The 7,971-nt window shown below is 36.8% G+C and overlaps 1 pseudogene across 1 annotated transcript; it reads left to right on the top strand.

The window, feature by feature from the left end:
• Positions 1–4,094: 4,094 nt before the first annotated feature.
• Positions 4,095–5,012, top strand: LOC309857851 (small ribosomal subunit protein uS5 pseudogene; annotated as a pseudogene). The gene has a single exon. The product of its transcript is annotated as a small ribosomal subunit protein uS5 pseudogene (transcript).
• Positions 5,013–7,971: the final 2,959 nt, after the last annotated feature.

Genomic DNA, 7,971 nt, shown 5'->3' with positions numbered 1-7,971 from the left:
TCTCTCTCTGTCAAATAAATAAATAAAATCTTAAAAAAAAAGAAATTGAATGGATGTCTGACTATCTTATAGGTTTGCTAAAAATCAGTGACTTTGTGTTCACGTGTGGCTATGCGGGAATTTTTAACTTTCTCTAAGAAGTTATTAGATTGATTATATAATGGCAGTAAAGGATGGGGAAAAGCAAAGTACAAACCCCATAAAGACAAAGACACTGAGTATGAGAAAAGAGTAATAGATAAGAAGAATCAATGCATTTGAGGAAAATGGGAATTGAAATACACAATGATTGTTGATTTTTTTAGATGCAGAAATCAAAACTAGCTTGCAAGAAGGAAATAACAGAAGACATGTTGTGAAAAGGCAGTAACGTGGAATAAAGGAGTAGGGAGAGCATATCAGGTAATTTGGATAGGAAGGAGTTAGGAGATAACTGCTTGATAAATTTTATATGGCCCACTTAAATGCACAGATTTCTCTTCTTTAATTTATATGGAGAACAGGGTGTCGTTTCTCTTCCCTTTCAGAGCACCCGAGGTGTACTCTTTCAGACTGAAAACCTGAAAAGCTCAGGACTCAGTTGCTTAAGCACAGCTGAGAGGACATATTTCAATTAAGATTTACAGTTTGCTGTAGGTAGTAGACTGTCAAAAGTGGTTTAACCATATTTTTCATTTAACAAGAAGACTACAGAGAGTGTTTTCTGGTGTTGGTTCAGAGTCTTAAGAAAGTCAAGTGAACTATCTTAGAGGTTTTCATGGCTTTTTATTCACAGTTGCAAAAATTGCTGTTGGAGTTCTCACTATTAAGCCCACATTTCTGGCAGAAAGATAGAGGTAAAAGAGAATGATATCTTGTACGACTGATACTTTGTCATATGGTTACAATGTAACTAGAAAAGAGACAATAAAATATTTGATGTTGTTTTAAGTTTCCTTGTTGTCAATCCCTCAGTGCTTTCTGATACTAAAGGAAAAAGTAGATGGATATTGACCTGGCAACTATCAACACCTGTCAGTCTCTCTTGGATAACCAATATCTCTATAATCTCTTCTTCCCAGTAAAAAAAAAATAAAATATATTCATAAACCACACTGTGCCATCTCAAGTTACTGCACCAAGATAAAATTACAATGATTTTCAGTTGTTCCAAATGGACAGAATACCCTTCCTTATGATATCATGTCTTATAAGATAGATAATTGGCTTGCTACCAATATACCCAGATAAGACTGTGGAAGAGACAGGAAAAAAATAATAATATTTATTTATTCCTTGGGTTGACCCTGTTTACACAGATGCATTACTATTAGAAAAGGTTGGTTTGGGACATTGGAATGAATTTACTTAATGGGTCTGTATGTAATTGGGTTGGAGAAAATTTTTAATTTCTACAAAAATTATTAGAATTCTATCTTATTCCCTTTTGATAATTTTCACATGTTAACAAAGCCAACGTTTTTGTCTAGCAGACAAGATCTTAAATCCTAACAAAACTCAATTTTTTCCTTTTTTTTTTAAGTTTGAGAGCCTCATGTTCTCTCATGCTGCTTTAAATACAACTCAAAAAAACAAAAGGAGCTAAATGGGGCAGTAAGCCCAGACTTTTTATTTTAATTTATTTATCTTATTTTTAATTAAAAAATTAAAGATTGTATTTATTTATTTGAGAGAGAGAGAGCATGAGTGGGGCAGGGGGATGTAGCTGCAGAGAGAGACTGAGAAGTATACTCCCTAATGAGCAGGAAGCCCGATATGGGGCTCGATCCCAGGATACTGACTGAGATCATGACCAGAGACAAAGGCAGATACATGTGCAAAATCCCTTTTTTTCTGGGAAACAATACTTTACAAGAGATGTTTGAAAAAGTACTGGGGAAACAACTTTAATCAGAGATACAAAAATTTAATTGACTTCTGTAAAGCTACAGGGATCCAAATGATGGGAATCCCAGGCCGTTTAGGTTGTGGACCACAGAGTATTCTTCTCTGTAATATTTTATTTTCTTCCATGTCTACTAACTCCAGTCCAAGTTCACTGATCTCTTTTTAGATAGTGCAAAACATGGCAAAGAATACCAAACAAGTGCCCAATATTCTACATTTATTACATCATTTCTAACATATAGAAGTGTGTTACCAAGACTGGTTCTGTGAACAAACCTAGTTATGCTAAAGTGTGTTTTGTTCTCCAAAAAATAAATTCATGATTATCACACAATTATAAAATACTTGTGTCAAGAATTTTTATTCAAAAATTAATAAGAGAAGCAGATATTAAAACTAGTTCACATGGTTATTTGGGATATAAGCAGAGTTGTGCAGCAGAAGTGCTCTGGGCCCATAATTTGGGTTATAGAATTTATGTTTTCTAATGAAAAATCACTAACTTGCATTATTGTTAACAAGAATCCTGTGCATTACCATCAGTTTTCTCCATTATAACCTCTTGCTCTACAGTTTGTAAATAACTTTGTCAATAGCAAGCTAATAAACGGGGTGACTCCAATGGATTGAGATAATCTCCAGAGTTTCTGCTACATAATGAACAGGACTCCATTGAAAGGACACCTAAGAGTTTATTTTGCCCAAAAATTTGATCACTTTTTTCACTGTCCTTACCTATTTTCCAAACCTAGTTCTTTTCAGTCTACAGACAACCCTGTATCTGACTGACTTGTTAATTCTGGGAATGTCTTGCAGATTAATTTGCTTGCCCGAGGTGGTTCCTCTAATTGATGTCTAAGAACCCTAATTAGTTAAGAAAACTTTTTTTTAACATTTTCATTGCTATTTATTATTATTATTATTATTATTATTATTATTGCTAATATCTCTATTATAAATAATTCACAAGGGCATCTTTCTGACAAAAGACAAAGAGCTGGCTACTAGTAGAAAAAGTACATTTGACTCTGTCAGTGAAAGTGGTAAAGGGATTTGAGAAAATAAGGCAAAGCAGTGGAATTATGTGTTAAAACTTTAAATATTATAGACACATTTACTTAATTTCTAATACTGCTTATAATTAAAAAAGATGTTTTCCATGAACCACGCATTACAGCAAATATATTGTTTATACAGATTAAATTTTCATCAAAAGGGACGCCTGGGTGGCTCAGTTGGTTAAGCAGCTGCCTTTGGCTCAGGTCATGATCCCAGCATCCTGGGATCGAGTCCCGCATCTGGCTCCTTGCTCGGCCGGAGCCTGCTTCTCCCTCTACCTCTGCCTGCCATTCTGTCTGCCTGTGCTTGCTCTCTCGCCCACTCTCTCTGATAAAGAAATAAAATCTTAAAATAAATAAATAAATTTTCATCAAAAAATTATAAGTGTATTTTTTTGTAGGATCATGATAAGCATTTTGCAGATGAGAAAAGTGAAATTTAGAAAAGTATGTCTCTTCAAATCCCTCATACAATATCTGGCCTAGATAGAAGGATATACTATCACAATTGAGGAAGATAATTGAGATTACTTAAAATGATAAACTTTACTGTATAGGGTTTTTTACAAGTTTGCCACAGATTCACATTTTTTAAAATATATATCTATTTGTGTAAAGAGAATGCACTGAGAAGTAAAAAGATAGTGATATATCAGTGCTACCAACTAATGGCTATAATATCATCACCTTATTTATGAACAATGAAACAGTGTGTAATATTTAAATAAATTTAAATAAATTCCTATTTATTTTATATATTTATAAATTTAAATGAATTCCTATTTATTTATTATTAAAGAAATTCCTCTAACAAACAGTATGTTTTGAAGGTTGCTAGCAGGAAAGTGTTGTACGACATGGAAGTAATCAGAAAATGTGATCTAAAATTCTGCTTTCAAGGGCGCCTGGGTGGCTCAGTGGGTTAAAATTCTGCTTTCAAGAAGCTATAACAGTAAGTACTGAGCATTAGCTATTATATGCTATGGATGAATAACTGAAATCTACATTTGAAACTATTGGTACACTATATGTTACCTAATTGAATTTTAAAAAGTTAATAAAAAAAACCACTATTTTATAAAACAATATTCCCAACAGGCTCTTTTGCTTTAAAATACTCACTTTGTTTCCTCTCCGAGAGAACACCAAATGGCGGATGACGCCGGTGCTGCGGGAGGGCCCGGAGGGCCCGGGGGCCCTGGAATGGGAGGCCGCGGCGGTTTCCGCGGTGGCTTCGGCAGCGGCATCCGGGGCCGGGGCGGGCCGGGGCCGGGGCCGAGGCCGCGGAGCTCGCGGGGGCAAGGCCGCGGACAAGGAGTGGATCCCCGTCACCAAGCTGGGCCGCCTGGTCAAAGACATGAAGATCAAGTCCCTGGAGGAGATCTATCTCTTCTCCCTGCCCATCAAGGAGTCTGAGATCATCGACTTCTTCCTGGGAGCCTCCCTCAAGGACGAGGTTTTGAAGATCATGCCTGTGCAGAAGCAGACGCGCGCGGGCCAGCGGACCAGGTTCAAGGCATTTGTCGCCATCGGAGATTACAATGGACACGTCGGTTTGGATGTCAAGTGTTCCAAGGAGGTAGCCACTGCCATCCACGGAGCCATCATTCTGGCGAAGCTTTCCATTGTCCCTGTGCGGCGAGGCTACTGGGGGAACAAGATCGGCAAGCCCCACACTGTCCCATGCAAGGTGACTGGCCGCTGTGGCTCTGTGCTGGTGCGTCTCATCCCCGCCCCCAGAGGCACTGGCATTGTCTCGGCCCCTGTGCCCAAGAAACTGCTGATGATGGCTGGTATTGACGACTGCTACACCTCGGCCAGGGGCTGCACTGCCACCCTAGGGAACTTTGCCAAGGCTACTTTCGATGCCATCTCCAAGACCTACAGCTATCTCACCCCTGATCTCTGGAAGGAGACTGTGTTCACCAAGTCTCCCTATCAGGAGTTCACGGACCATCTTGTGAAGACCCACACCAGAGTCTCTGTTCAGAGGACCCAGGCTCCAGCTGTGGCTACTACATAGTTTTATACAAGAAAAATAAACTGAACTAAAGCTTGAAAAAAAAATACTCACTTTGTAATGAGAGTCATTACTTTTGTCTAGCCAAATCTTATAGCACTGTTTATCCCTTCCCTGCTTTATCCCTTCCCAGTATCAATAAAGGCTCACTTGGGTTACCTAGAAGCCATGAGAAAGCTTGTAATAGATCTGGCTGGTTTTCACCAGCAATTTGACCACCATGTGCACAGGGAAGTCTATTGATAAAGGCTTTATTGCAATAAGTTGCAAATACATGGATGATTTTGAATTCTCTTTCTTGAGGTCTTGTTTCATGATAATAAATTTAGGGTGGCTTATTGGAATGGATGTTATTAACATATCTTCATAGTTATAAGCACATGGAATTGTAAAATAGATGAATGAATGTGGCATTACTGACAACTGTCCTCATTTTGAAATCAAATTACAGTGTACTAAGATGAGGAAGCAAAGCAGATTTGGGATTATGAGTGAAATAATTTTAAAAAGTATTAGGGGTATGATCGGACTATTGGGTAATTCAGTAGAAAAATGTCTACTGATTGAGATTCTGTGTTCCCTGATTTCAGAGAGAAGTTAAGATAAATAAGTAACACGAGGAGACTAGGAAGCCAAACATAAGTGATAATTTTGTGCCAGGGTGTGTATACATCTGTTTATCTTCTTGCTTTACCACTAAGGTTGCTCCTAGAGGAGAGTTTAAATATGTGTTGGAGCTAATCTCTGTGGATTACACAAGAAACCACATCCTACAGCTCTCCCTGAAACACCCCTTATGATTTCAATGTAATTTGGTTTTTGCATTTTTAGAAATAACAAAATACTTTGCAAACTCATCTACTTTATTACCATCACAAGTGAGTCAGCTGACTCCACATTTTAACACAGTGACAGTCACAGAGGAATGGAGGAATGAGTAGAGTTATCAATATATGTGCTTTTAAGAAGTATGACAGGGTAGCAGCTATTTCCAGGAACCAAAACATGGGTCAGCAGCTGTGCAGGAAAAGTGATGGAATAAATGACTCATTTCAGAGGAGTTCTATAACATATTAGTTCTATAATGTATCTTCAGCCCCCAATTACCCGCTTTGATCTAAAGATAAGGATTCACAGTTAAGGTCCCATTTATGATTTGACTGGTAGGGTCTGAATCATGTTTACTATTGTTTTGACTATTACTTGAAACCTATAGTAGTACTTGGGATATGTGTTGTGTATTCTGTGAACATGTGCTATTTTTAGATTAGATAATTTCTGTCTCGAACCCCTGTTCATTTGTTTGTTTTTGTTTATTTGATAGTGGTTTCAGTAAATGGATATATCTGAAAAATTGCAAAGCCACTATTAAAACAAGTTATTATTATATATAGCATGGAATTGCACATTCCTCCTTTGAATCCGACAGAGCTTCACCATATCCTTAACAATTTGGGAAAAACATGCTATTATTTTTCTTTATAAAATTTCTCCTGTTAGGCTGTGATGGTTGTCATCAGCAGTAACTCCTCTGAAGGCTTTGTCAAAAGAGTTGAAAAAATTGGAAAGGTGTGTGAATGAAGCTGTTTGTTGAATATAAAGAAAAGAGCATTGAAGTACAATTCACACTCTTACTTCTCCTTCTATGCTTTCAGATGTTTGTCATTTGAAAATTTTGCTTCTAGAAGAGATGCCCTATATAATTCTTACTTTAAGGAGCAAGTTGCTTTTATAATTTTTTTATTATTCTACCATTCCAGTATTTCCATTTAAATTAAATTCAATACCATTTAAAAAAAATCAAAAGTGCAGCCAGTATTCAATTCCTGGGCTAAATAATTTTAGAAAGCTTTGTGTTATTGAACCTACGGGGTTTTTATGTAGTTTTAACTCTTTCTTTCTGTGATTTTTCCCATTAGTCATGTAAGTGACTGCAATATAACAGACATTGAGGATAAAGAAGGACTGAATAGAACAATCCTTGGCCTCATGAAGTTGAGAATCTAGCAAGGGAGTCAAACAATTCAATCATTCAGAGACAATTTATTGAGTGCCTGGCCTAAGATGAGCACAACAAAACCCCAGCCCAGAGGAATCATTTTAATGGGAGAGATAGATAATAGGTAAGCCAACTTTAAAAAAAAAAAGTACTGATTTTTCTTTAATAGAGATGCATATTTGAACTAAATAAGCACATTTTTAAAAGAGCAGTGATTGAGAAGAGGTTTTTAAACTGAGTGGTCCAAAAGGGCCTTCCTGAAAAAGTCTGCTTTGAACAGATTTCTGAATAATATCAGCTAGGAAGCTGCGTAAAAATCTCAGGGATGGGTGATTTTTCCAGTCGAAAAACTGTAAAGGCTCCAAAGTCACAATAGAGCTATAAGTTTCTCTAATAAAGTAACTTCTGACAAAGAATGAGAAGAAATAACTAACCCAGGTTTGAAAGAAAAGGGACAGACTTTCTATGGAATTCATATTTAATTAAAGCTCTAAAGGACAAAAATACAATAGAGCAAAATTCTGGTCACGCTGATATACCTAACGAAAGTTCATAAACAAGCTTTGGGTAGCAAAGAGTGTGTGGGAATGTTGGTAAGAACAGTGGGGAAGAGTCATCCCTGAACATGTTCTTAAATGAAGCAATTCTTGGGTTGTTTTAAAGGGTAAATTGGAGTTTGCCTAAGTGATTAGAGAAGGATGCCTCAGCTTATGGAAGTTCAAAGCCATAAAGATGTGATAAACTACTGCAGATATTTTCATGTATATTTGTTGTTGCTTCTAGTAATGGTGATCTAAAAACTCCTACTTAAGACAACTAAAAATCCAGACAAAATAGCTTTTAAAGTTAAAAATATCAGAATGATTATAAAAATAAGTGAGGGATTACTGGGCCAAAATACGAAATACAATGAGAGCCTAGAGATATATGCCCTGAAGCCATTTTAGCTATGAGAGCATTTGAAACTGCTAAAACACACTGAGCTGTGTTGTTCATAGACTCTTGAT

Source organism: Mustela nivalis, assembly GCF_964662115.1.
Source record: "Mustela nivalis genome assembly, contig: HAP1_SCAFFOLD_1454, whole genome shotgun sequence".
Taxonomy (NCBI): domain Eukaryota; kingdom Metazoa; phylum Chordata; class Mammalia; order Carnivora; family Mustelidae; genus Mustela; species Mustela nivalis.
Note: the sequence above shows the minus strand (reverse complement) of the source record. Positions and strands in the feature narration are given on the sequence as shown.